The following is a 12,850-nucleotide window of genomic DNA, read 5'->3' as shown; positions in this document are numbered from 1 at the left end:
AAGGCAAAATATATTTATAGGTTTAATTTAACTTTTTTTTTTTTTGCCTATTCTCATGCTAATGAATATGTTCTTGAATATTGCATTTCCATCTTTTGACCATTAGAGGAAGCCATTGCATTAGAAGTATTATATTAATGCTGTGTTAATAATTTGAAATATGATATTTAGCACTGTGTTGAATACAGTGAAAGGGAAAAAATGCTTACATACAAGCATTAACATATGCGAAATAAGACATGTACAAAAATGTGCCCATCTATGTAACCCTTTATTTCATAATGAATGCTATATTATGTGAACCAAGTTGTTATATTTAGTACATTGACCTTAAATACGGGGGTTAACTGTCTGAGTTGCTGGGAGCTGTACAGCTTTCTGTAAATGCTGGTGAGTACCCAGGACTGTAAGTTTTGCAGTGGCATGGGATGTTTACCCAGTCCTATTTGAGAGTGCAGTCCATTTCCTTGTTTTGTATGTGTCTAGGGAAATGACAAAATACCTGTGCTACCCTTGTTTTTATCTCAGTGTATTTAGCTGAAGGTATGCATTGTGTGGCTGTAGGTTATAGACCCAGGGAGGAACAGACCTTGACATGGTCCTGGGTATAAACCATTTGGCCAAATGCTGTAACTAATGCTTCAAATTTTGCTGTTAATCTAGCTGTATGTTTGCATGACTTTCTTTTTTGTGTGTATGTGTATGTGTATATATATATATATATATATATATATATATATATATATATATATATATAAAAATAATCCTATGCCACCATGGGTATACCGGGCATGTTTTAATTAAGAAACCATTTTTTTAAATTAAGAGGAACACTGTCAGATATTAATTTCCATAAGAAGAACATGGTTGCATCTTCTAAATCAGTATCTTAACAATTCTCACACTGTAAATTGTGAAACCGCTAAGTGACAAGGTTCTAAAAATAGTATAAAGTTGCAGAACTCACTGTACAGACCGCAATTCCCAAACTTCACTGTCGGTGTACAGAACGGGGTTTCTCTTTGCTGTATGAGATACCATGCATCTGTCTAATAGGAGGCTTAGCACGGGATATCCCAGGGCATGCACTAAAGGCGAAGTTCTTTTAGTGCAGGCGGGCGAAGGTCTTTTAATGCAGGCCTTGGTAGCCCTGGCTACACTAAGCCTCCTATTAGAGCCGCCACCAGGGCTCTGTGAAGAAGACTGGGTTAGTGTGGCTCTCCAGCATGCTAAAGGTGGGTACAATCTATAGGTGAACCTTTTCACCTGTAGCTTAGGAACATTTACATTTGTTTAATGAAAACAAATGTAATGTTCCCTGAATATTTGTTCTGAATGATTCGGTCGAACATCTATTGAAAAGTCCAGTTTTGCACTTTATCAGCACACTTTGTGTGTTGAATTTGATATATCCATTTTGATGGAGGGGTAAAATTCAAAACCAGCGGTTGGGAGGATTGTGATCACCAAATCCATTGCTGTCCATGCATCTTATGGGTGATTTTTTTTACCGCTATCTGCTCAGATCCAATCTGAACTCTCACAATAAGGAAATGTTGTTATCCTTGAATTGTGACCAATTATAACTTGGAAAAAAATCAACAGATAGGGGCTATAAAAAGTGGATAAAGGGTATTGAAAGGATTGAAATCAATCCTACTTTTGATTCTTTATTCCTTGCCAAGAAAGTTTGACAAAATGAAATAGTATGATGCTCCAATATGTTTTAGTGAACATATCAGAGAGAAGAACAGATACTTTTGATAAGTTAGATATATATCTATAGTTAGATTTATCTTGGAAGACAACTATGGAAGTATTGTCTTGAATTGAGAAATGTTCCTTGTTTCTGTATGACAAATATTTCCAACTGTAATAATAGTTCTTTATTTTTTTTTAGAATTGAAAGTAGTCTTATCTTACCGCAACACATTGTGTTTTTGTAGACCATAATCTCCCACTTGCAGGTCAAAAGGAATGACACTATTGAATTCCCTAAGTAACAAAAATGTTGCATAATTAGAAATAGAACAGGAAAAATAATTAGTAATTCCAAGAATGACTAATTCCAAAATGAGTCATTCCAAGATTCAACATTATAAGATTTCCCCATACACTTGATATATATTTAACTTTCTATGAATCTGGATTAATTTCTTTCTAAGAAAATATGTAATTGAGTGATTTTATTTTTGGAAGGAGAACCAAATTATCCGATTTGAAACCCAATTCTTTTTGTGCTTCATGTCCCTATATTCAGTATTAACTTTCTGTCTTGGGGATACTAAATCACTTTACCAATCACTTTACAATATTGCAACCATGTTAACGTATTCTCCCATAGACTTCAAAGGAGCACATAAGTGGAAAAAAAACACCCTGCAGGTCTCGCAAACCACATCGCATTTTCTCAAGTGTGCTAACTGGAAATGAAATATTTCAAATAGCAGAACATGTTCTATTTATTCATAAATACATATATATATATATATATATATATATATATATATATATATATATATATATATATATATATATATATACAGGGAGTGCAGAATTATTAGGCAAATGAGTATTTTGACCACATCATCCTCTTTATGCATGTTGTCTTACTCCAAGCTGTATAGGCTCGAAAGCCTACTACCAATTAAGCATATTAGGTGATGTGCATCTCTGTAATGAGAAGGGGTGTGGTCTAATGACATCAACACCCTATATCAGGTGTGCATAATTATTAGGCAACTTCCTTTCCTTTGGCAAAATGGGTCAAAAGAAGGACTTGACAGGCTCAGAAAAGTCAAAAATAGTGAGATATCTTGCAGAGGGATGCAGCACTCTTAAAATTGCAAAGCTTCTGAAGCGTGATCATCGAACAATCAAGCGTTTCATTCAAAATAGTCAACAGGGTCGCAAGAAGCGTGTGGAAAAACCAAGGCGCAAAATAACTGCCCATGAACTGAGAAAAGTCAAGCGTGCAGCTGCCAAGATGCCACTTGCCACCAGTTTGGCCATATTTCCGAACTGCAACATCACTGGAGTGCCCAAAAGCACAAGGTGTGCAATACTCAGAGACATGGCCAAGGTAAGAAAGGCTGAAAGACGACCACCACTGAACAAGACACACAAGCTGAAACGTCAAGACTGGGCCAAGAAATATCTCAAGACTGATTTTTCTAAGGTTTTATGGACTGATGAAATGAGAGTGAGTCTTGATGGGCCAGATGGAAGGCCCGTGGCTGGATTGGTAAAGGGCAGAGAGCTCCAGTCCGACTCAAACGCCAGCAAGGTGGAGGTGGAGTACTGGTTTGGGCTGGTATCATCAAAGATGAACTTGTGGGGCCTTTTCGGGTTGAGGATGGAGTCAAGCTCAACTCCCATTCCTACTGCCAGTTTCTGGAAGACACCTTCTTCAAGCAGTGGTACAGGAAGAAGTCTGCATCCTTCAAGAAAAACATGATTTTCATGCAGGACAATGCTCCATCACACGCGTCCAAGTACTCCACAGCGTAGCTGGCAAGAAAGGGTATAAAAGAAGAAAATCTAATGACATGGCCTCCTTGTTCACCTGATCTGAACCCCATTGAGAACCTGTGGTCCATCATCAAATGTGAGATTTACAAGGAGGGAAAACAGTACACCTCTCTGAACAGTGTCTGGGAGGCTGTGGTTGCTGCTGCACGCAATGTTGATGGTGAACAGATCAAAACACTGACAGAATCCATGGATGGCAGGCTTTTGAGTGTCCTTGCAAAGAAAGGTGGCTATATTGGTCACTGATTTGTTTTTGTTTTGTTTTTGAATGTCAGAAATGTATATTTGTGAATGTTGAGATGTTATATTAGTTTCACTGGTAAAAATAAATAATTGAAATGGGTATATATTTGTTTTTTGTTAAGTTGCCTAATAATTATGCACAGTAATAGTCACCTGCACACACAGATATCCCCCTAAAATAGCTAAAACTAAAAACAAACTAAAAACTACTTCCAAAAATATTCAGCTTTGATATTAATGAGTTTTTTGGGTTCATTGAGAACATGGTTGTTGTTCAATAATAAAATGAATCCTCAAAAATAAAACTTGCCTAATAATTCTGCACTCCCTGTATATATATATATATATATATATATATATATATATATATATATATATATATATATATATATACAGTATCTCACAAAAGTGAGTACACCCCTCACATTTTTGTAAATATTTTTTTTTTTTATTATAAATATTTTTTTTATTGAGGGTTATGCATCACAACAAAGATTACATCAAAGAAAATGCTCAGTAATTTCACTTGTATACACACAGCAATTTGTTTCATCATTACAGTGAATATATACATTAGTGGTAACACAAGGCATCTGGGATGAGCATATCGAAAGTAAATAAAACATCAACTGCATAAACCTTATTTTCTATTATTGTGAACAAACCTGAATATAGGGACTAGAGTAATACTCCAGTCCCATACATAGACTCAACTTTCTAGAAACTACAGAAAGTCAGTTTAGAAATGTCTGTTAACACACTTCAACTAGTAATCATAATGTGCGTTCCCAGGCGGGGGAGGCCACCCCTGAGGGGTTAGAGAAGAGGGAGAGATATGGGCTAGGGCAGAGAGTAGGGCACATATTATAGGGGGGGGTGGAGAGGGGGGGGGACAGGATTAGAGAAGGGGAGAGAATGGACCTGGTTTGGCAGTAGATTCATTGAGCGGAATAAAGCTAGAAATGAGAAGTTAATTACGTTACTGGGGGTGGTCGGGGACTTTAACATGACTTCATGTTTAACTATGATTTCCCTGGTAATTAAACCAAGGCTCCCAAATCTGCCAGTATAGGTCTTCTTTTTCCATGTTAAAATAGAAACTTTGTTCCATTTTGGCGTACATCTGCATTATAGATGTAACCGCTGCAATATCTGGAGGCAGGACCTGTTTCCAGGCCCTTGCAATTGCCAGTTTCGTGGCTGCTAGGACAAAAATGATCAGTTTAGAAACGTGGGTTGGGACGTTTCTTGGGAAGATGTGCAGGAGAGCAATTGTAGGAGTGAGTGGAATAGAGAGCCCGAGACTGGTACAGAGGCAAGCTATCTGACTCCAGATGGGTGCAAGTTTTGGGCAATCCCACCATATATGTATATCTGAACCTCTCTGCATGCAGTCTCTCCAGCATAAAGGAGACATTGTAGGAAACATCTGCGACAGTCTCGAGGGGGTGTAGTACCATTTCAGAAATAGTTTAATGTAGGCTTCTAAGGTGTTTGCACAATGAACCGTCTTTTTAGTCAACGTCATAGCAGTACGCAGGTCCCTATCTGTAAGTGGTCTGGAGAGGTCTCCCTCCCATGCCCTTAGCTGCCAGGGTCTCTCTTTGTTAGTAGACATCTGTAGGAGGTCGTAGTGAAACGATATGAGTCTAGGAGTCTTGATAGGGAGCTGCCACAGTTTTTCCCAGTTTGTCAGGGGTCTATTTAGGGTTTTGGTAAATCCCCAAGATATCATAAAAGCATATAGCCTCGAGTATTCAAAGGTGACCCAAGGAGGGGCTTCTGGGACAGTTGTTCCGATATTATGGGGAGTGAGTAGAGTGCCTGAGGAGTATAGGTGGGAAACCGATTTCAGGTCCCACTCACTCCATTGCAGGACATGTGTGTCAGGTAGGGCTGCCAGTAGGGCTGGCAGGGAATGAATGGGGGATGGATGTGGGGCGATATCGCGTAGATTTCTAAGGCTATGCCAAACTTTTAGATTATCTCTGACGATGGCATTTTTTTGTCCCAAATTATCAAGGCAGTGGCAAGGAATCCAGGGTAGGTCTGCCAGCTTTAAGCCCGGAGGGAGGGTTAGTGCCTCTATGCTTTTCCATCCCTGCGGTTCTCCTTTGTTTGCCCATGCCGTGATGTGGGAAAGTCTAGCTGCTTCATAGTAACCACGTACGCTAGGCATTGCAACCCCTCCTTGTTCATATTTTTTTTGGAGTATCTTCGCCGCAATCCGGGGCTTAGATTTGCCCCAGATATAGTGTTGTCCCAGGGATTGGAGCTTATCAATTAAAGCTTTGGGGACATTGAGTGGGATACATCGGAAGTAGTACAGGATTTTAGGCAGGATCGTCATTTTGAAAGACGCAATGCGGCCCAGCCATGAGAGCTCTTTAAGGCTCCAAGAGGAGGTGAGTTCAGTGACTTCTCTGATGAGACCTGTGTAATTAGCAGTGATTACTAATTTAGGATCTGGACCAAGTTGTACCCCCAAATGCCGAATAGTGGTTTGTGACCATCGGAATGAGTACGATGTGTGTAATACATCCAATTCAAATGTTGGAATGCATACTGGTAAAGCCTCGGTTTTGGAGACATTAACTTTGTAGTAGCTGTGAGCCCCAAACTTGGCAATAAGATCAAAAAGAGCTGGCAGTGAACCTATTGGGTTCGTTAGGAATAGTGTCACGTCGTCCGCATACAATGCTAACTTCACGGCCTCCCTACCAAACTGGACACCTTGTATAGAGCGTGTTTGTCTAATAGCCTGAGCTAGAGGTTCAATGGCCATAGAGAAAAAAAAAAATCAAAGGCGACAAGGGGCACCCTTGTCTTGTGCCATTAGTGATATGTATGGTTGAAGAAGCGAATCCTAGACCCTTAACTACTGCAGAGGGACAAGAGTATAGGGCTTGTATCGCCGTAATCACTACCTCTGGAATGCCAAATTGGGCAAGCGTGTGCCACAAGTATTCCCATCTGACCCTGTCAAACTCTTTCTCTGCGTCTAGTGACAGGGCCAGCATGGGCAACTTCAGCCGGGACGCTTCCATAAGTATGTTCAGCATTTTCCGGGAGTTGTCTGGGCCCTCCCTACCAAACGTAAACCCAACCTGGTCCGTGTGAATCACCTTTGGGAGTAGGCTATTAAGGCGGTTAGCCCATAGTTTTGCATATAGCTTTACATCGCCATTTATTAGTGAGATTGGTCTGTAACTCGTGCATAACAAGGGGGCTTTGTCTGGTTTAGGGATGGGCAAGATCACTGCTTGTAAGAATTCTTTATGGAATGAGCCTGCCTCTCGGGCCTCACAAAAAACCTTGAGGAGAATCTTGTGTAATTCTGTTTTGAACATTTTGTAGAAGGCTCCCGGGTAGCCATCAGGATTTGGAGCTCTGTTATTATGAGTGTGTTTAATGGCTAATTTGAGCTCAGTTAAGGAGAATGGGGCTTTAAGTGCCTCTCTATCCTCCTCTGGGAGAGTTGGTAAATCTAGGTTCTGCAAAAACATTTTTGTAAATATTTTATTATATCTTTTTATGTGACAACACTGAAGAAATGACACTTTGCTACAATGTAAAATAGTGAGTGTACAGCCTGTATAACAGTGTAAATTTGCTGTCCCCTCAAAATAACTCAACACACAGCTATTAATGTCTAAACCATTGGCAACAAAAGTGAGTACACCCCTAAGTGGAAATGTCCAAATTGGACCCAATTAGCCATTTTCCCTCCCCGTTGTCATGTGACTCGTTAGTGTTACAAGGTCTCAGGTGTGAATGGGGAGCAGGTGTGTTAAATTTGGTGTTATCACTCTCACACTAGTCACTGGAAGTTCAACATGGCACTTCATGGCAAATAACTCTCTGAGGATCTGAAAAAAAGAATTGTTGCTCTACATAAAGATGGCCTAGGCTATAAGAAGATTGCCAAGACTCTGAAACTGAGCTGCAGCACGGTGGGAAAGAACATACAGCGGTTTCACAGGACAGGTTCCACTCAGAACATGCCTCGCCATGGTCAACCTAAGAAGTTGAACGCACATGCTCAGCGTCATATCCAGAGCTTGTCTTTGGGAAATAGATGTATGAGTGCTGCCAGCATTGATGTAGTGGCTGGAGGGGTGGGGGGTCAGCCTGTCAGCGCTCAGACTATACACTCCACACTGCACCAAATTGGTCGGCATGGCTGTCGTCCCAGAAAAAAAGCCTCTTCTAAAAATGATTCACAAGAAAGCCCACAAACAGTTTGCTGAAGACAAGCAGACTAAGGGCATGGATTACTGGAACCATGTCTTGTGGTCTGATGAGACCAAGATAAACTTATTTGGTTCAGATTGTATCAAGCGTGTATGGCGGCAACCAGATGAGGAGTACAAAGACACGTGTGTGTTGCCTACAGTCAAATATGGTGGTGGGAGTGTCATGGTCTGGGCCTGCATGAATGCTGCCTGCACTGGGGAGCTACAGTTCATTGAGGGAATCATGAATGTCATCATGTACTGTGACATACTGAAGCAGAGCATGACACCTTCCTTCTGAGATTGGGCCGCAGGGCAATATTCAAACATGATAACGACCCCAAACACACCGCCAAGATGACCACTGCCTTGCTAAAGAAGCTGAGGGTAAAGGTGATGGACTGACCAAGCATGTCTCCAGATCTAAACCCTATTGAGCATCTGTGGGGCAAACAGAAGGTGTGGAAGCGCTCTGTGATGACATCATGGAGGAGTGGAAGAGTACTTCAGTGGCAACCTGTGAAGCTCTGGTGAACTACATGTCCAAGAGGGTTAAGGCAGTGCTGCAAACTAATGGTGGCCACACAAAATATTGACACTTTGGGCCCAATTTGGGGTGTACTCACTTTTGTTACCAACGGTTTAGACATTAATGGCTGTGTGTTGAATTATTTTGAGGGGACAGCAAATTTACACTGTTATATAGGCTGTACATTCACTACTTTACATTGTAGCAAAGTGTCTTTTCTTCAGTGTTGTCACATGAAAAGATATAATAAAATATTTACAAAAATATGAGGGGTGTACTCACTTTTGTGAGATAATATATATCTATAAATATATATATATATATATATATATATAAAATAACAACATCAAATCAAGATGAGTGTAAAATAGCGCTATGCAGGGAGATAATATAATCCTTACTTAAAGCTCCAATTTTAGTAATGTTCCTAAATAGCAGCCCAATCCTATAGAATCACATACACATATTCCCCATATATAATGTACCTGATCTCAAAGACGTTATTTGAAGAAGAGGTATTAGGTAGGCACAACAATAGGAAAACTCCTTAATAAAGGTCAAAATTATGTTAAAAACTTTTTCAATAGAATCACTAGCACATAATAATGCTGTGCAATATACTGTATCCTATAACTCTAGTGTCTACAGTCCATTAATGTCTATTAAGATCAAACTGGATCCAGTATTTTAGTTATTGATGTTACATAGAAAAAAAAACATTGCCCTTCTGGGGTTCCTACTTACACTCCAATACCTCAATCGATATGAGGTAAGTGCCGCACAGTGTGAGGAGAGCCAGTTCCAGGCACCTAGATGTCTTTCTCTTGATGCTTCTTCTAGTGCAGCAGAATCCTTGTTCGATAGTTCGTCAGGAAAAAGAGAGCAAATAGGATACCAATATTGTAATTCTATAAATTTATTGCATACGAACAAACAAAATTCCTAATCCTCACATTTAAAAACCTCAACAAAATATGAGGAAATATATAGACTTTGTTGGGGATAACACAGTTATGGTTTTCGTCCTGTATGACAAGGACTATTGTGAATTGGTGTGATACATATGTAATCAGGACAGGATGAAACCAAGGGTGCACTGTGTTATCCCCAACAAAGTCTAAATATTACCTCATATTTTATTGAGGTTTTTAATTTTGTGTGTATTTGTATTTAGGGTCTTTTGTATTTAGGGTCTTTTTCCCCCCACTTTTCTTGCTACATTGATTTCTATGGGGGATACGTTATCGCACACATTTGGCTTTTTACTTGGATTGAGTTATTGCGCAAGCGAAAACAGTTTACTTGTAATACTGCTCCACTTGTAATCTGGCCCTTTAGAGGGTGTTCCTGCAGCTGCTTGTAATAAAATGATCTCTTATACGCTTCTTATAAGAAGTTCATTATCTGCTTAACCATTTGCATGTCAACATTTTGATTAAATATGCCTAAATGTTTCTCTTTCTCTAACATGACAGAATATTTTCAATATCTTTTTAAAGAGACAGTTTACCCAAAAATTAAAGTATTTTTAATAGAAAGATCATAAGATCATAAGCCGTTATATATGAGAGTGTGTATATCTCCTTATAATCTGGTTTACTTATTTGAGTATTTTTATTTTTATGCAGTGTTTTTGATAGCTTACCTCTTCCCCATGCTAAAATTTCTATACACACGTAAAGGGCTTTTTGTCTATGAAGTTGCAGTCTAGCTCTCTGATCTGTTACAACGCATGTGTGACTCTTGCTGGTGACATTACACCCTTAGGGGTAGATTTAATAAGCAATGGATGCTGCTTTCTACGCCCTAAGTTTCCGGCTAGCTTACAATGTTTTTACAATACATCTTAATTTTCCTCCATCGTGCTAGGGAGATGGCGTGTGCCAGTTCTTTGAAAGGGCAGATTTCAGTTCTTTCAGTTTTGTTCCACTGAAAGATTGCTAATTTTCCTCATGTTCATTGTTTTGTCCAGACTGTGGTCCGTTTTACACCTGTTATCAAGCCTATTTCTCCTCCTTGGAATCTTAACCTAATGTTAAGGATTTTGCAGGTTCCTCCTTTTGAACCTTTGCACTATGGCTATATCTTCTGCTAGATGAGTTTCTGAATTGTCTGCTCTTTCTCTTGTAAAGTGTATCCAGTCCATGGATTATCCATTACTTGTGGGATATTCTCATTCCCAACAGGAAGTTGCAAGAGGACACCCACAGCAGAGCTGTTATATAGCTCCTCCCCAAACTGCCATATCCAGTCATTCTCTTGCAACTCTCAACACGCATGGAGGTAGTAAGAGAGAGTGGTGAAATATAGTTAGTTTTTTATCTTCAATCAAAAGTTTGTTATTTTAAATGGTACCGGAGTTGTACTATTTTATCCCAGGCAGTAAATAGAAGAAGAATCTGCCTGAGTTTTCTATGATCTTAGCAGGTTGTAACTAAGATCCATTGCTGTTCTCACATATGTCTGAGGAGAGAGGTAACTTCAGCGGGAGAATGGCGTGCAGGTTACTCTGCTATGAGGTATGTGCAGTTACAATTTTTTCTAGAAATGGAAAATGCTAGAAAATGCTGCTGATACCGGATTAATGTAAGTTAAGCCTGAATACAGTGATTTAATAGCGACTGGTATCATGCTTACTCTCAGGGGTAATACCCTTATAAAATTGCAATATAAAACGTTTGCTGGCATGTTTAATCGTTTTTATATATGCTTTGGTGATAAAACTTTATTGGGGCCTAGTTTTTTCCACATGGCTGGCTTAAATTTTGCCTAGAAACAGTTTCCTGAGGCTTTCCACTGTTGTAGTATAAAAGTTACAGTTGTTGCAGTTAAAATTACAAACTGTGACATCCAGCTTCCCTCAGGAGTCCCCTGTATGCTATAGGACATCTCTAAAGGGCTCAAAGGCTTTCCAAAGTCGTTTATTGAGTTTGTTGTGTCTGTTAAAAAACGTCTATATCGGTTTTTTTTATCCGTTTTTTGAATTAAGGGGTTAATCATCCATTTGCAAATGGGTGCAATGCTCTGTTAACTTATACATACACTGTACAAATTTCGTTTGATTTACTGCCTTTTTTCACTGTTTTTCAGTTGTGCTTTTTTAGATCCAATGGATAAAAAATTAGAAGGTTACCTTAAGAAAATGTTTATTCAATAAGGTTTTATCCTACAGCCCCTTGCATGCATTGCTCCTGTCACTGCTGCTGCGGCGTTCTGGTTTGAGTCTCTGGAAGAGGCTTTACAGGTAGCGACTCCATTGGATGACATGCTTGGCAAGCTTAGAGCACTTAAGCTAGCCAATTCCTTTGTTTTCTGATGCCATTGTTCATTTGATTAAACTAACGGCTAAGAATTCTGGTTTTGCTATACAGGCGCGCAGGGCGCTATGGCTTAAATCATGGTCAGCTGACGTGACTTCAAAATCTAAGCTGCTTAACATTCCCTTCAAGGAGCAGACCCTCTTCGGGCCTGGTTTGAAGGAGATTATTACTGATATCACTGGAGGAAAAGGTCATGCCCTTCCTCAGGACACGTCCAAATCAAGGGCCAAACAGTCTAATTTTCGTGCCTTTCGAAACTTCAAGGCAAATGCAGCATCAACTTCCTCTAATGCAAACAAGAGGGAACTTTTGCTCAGTCCAAGACGGTCTGGAGACCTACCCAGACCTGGGACAAAGGTAAGCAGGCAAAAAAGCCTGCTGCTGCCTCTAAGACAGCATGAAGGAACGGCCCCCTATCCGGTAACGGATCTAGTAGGGGGCAGACTTTCGCTCTTCGCCCAGGCGTGGGCAAGAGATGTCCAGGATCCCTGGGTGTTGGAAATTATATCCCAGGGATATCTTCTGGACTTCAAAGCTTCCCCCCCAAAAGGGAGATTTCACCTTTCACAATTATCTGCAAACCAGATAAAGAGAGAGGCATTCTTACACTGTGTACGAGACCTCCTAGTTATGGGAGTGATCCATCCAGTTCCAAAGGAGGAACAGGGACAGGGATTTTACTCAAATCTGTTTGTGGTTCCCAAAAAAGAGGGAACCTTCAGACCAATTTTGGATCTAAAGATCTTAAACAAATTCCTTAGAGTTCCATCATTCAAGATGGAAACTATTCGTACCATCCTACCTATGATCCAGGAGGGTCAATATAGGACTACAGTGGATTTAAAGGATGCTTATCTTCACATTCCGATAACAAAGATCATCATCGGTTTCTCAGGTTTGCCTTTCTAGACAGGCATTACCAGTTTGTAGCTCTTCCCTTTGGATTAGCTACAGCCCCAAGAATCTTTACGAAGGTTCTAGGGTCGCTTCTG

This window comes from Bombina bombina, chromosome 4 (genome assembly GCF_027579735.1).
Source record: "Bombina bombina isolate aBomBom1 chromosome 4, aBomBom1.pri, whole genome shotgun sequence".
Taxonomy (NCBI): domain Eukaryota; kingdom Metazoa; phylum Chordata; class Amphibia; order Anura; family Bombinatoridae; genus Bombina; species Bombina bombina.
This window is presented reverse-complemented; position numbering follows the sequence as displayed.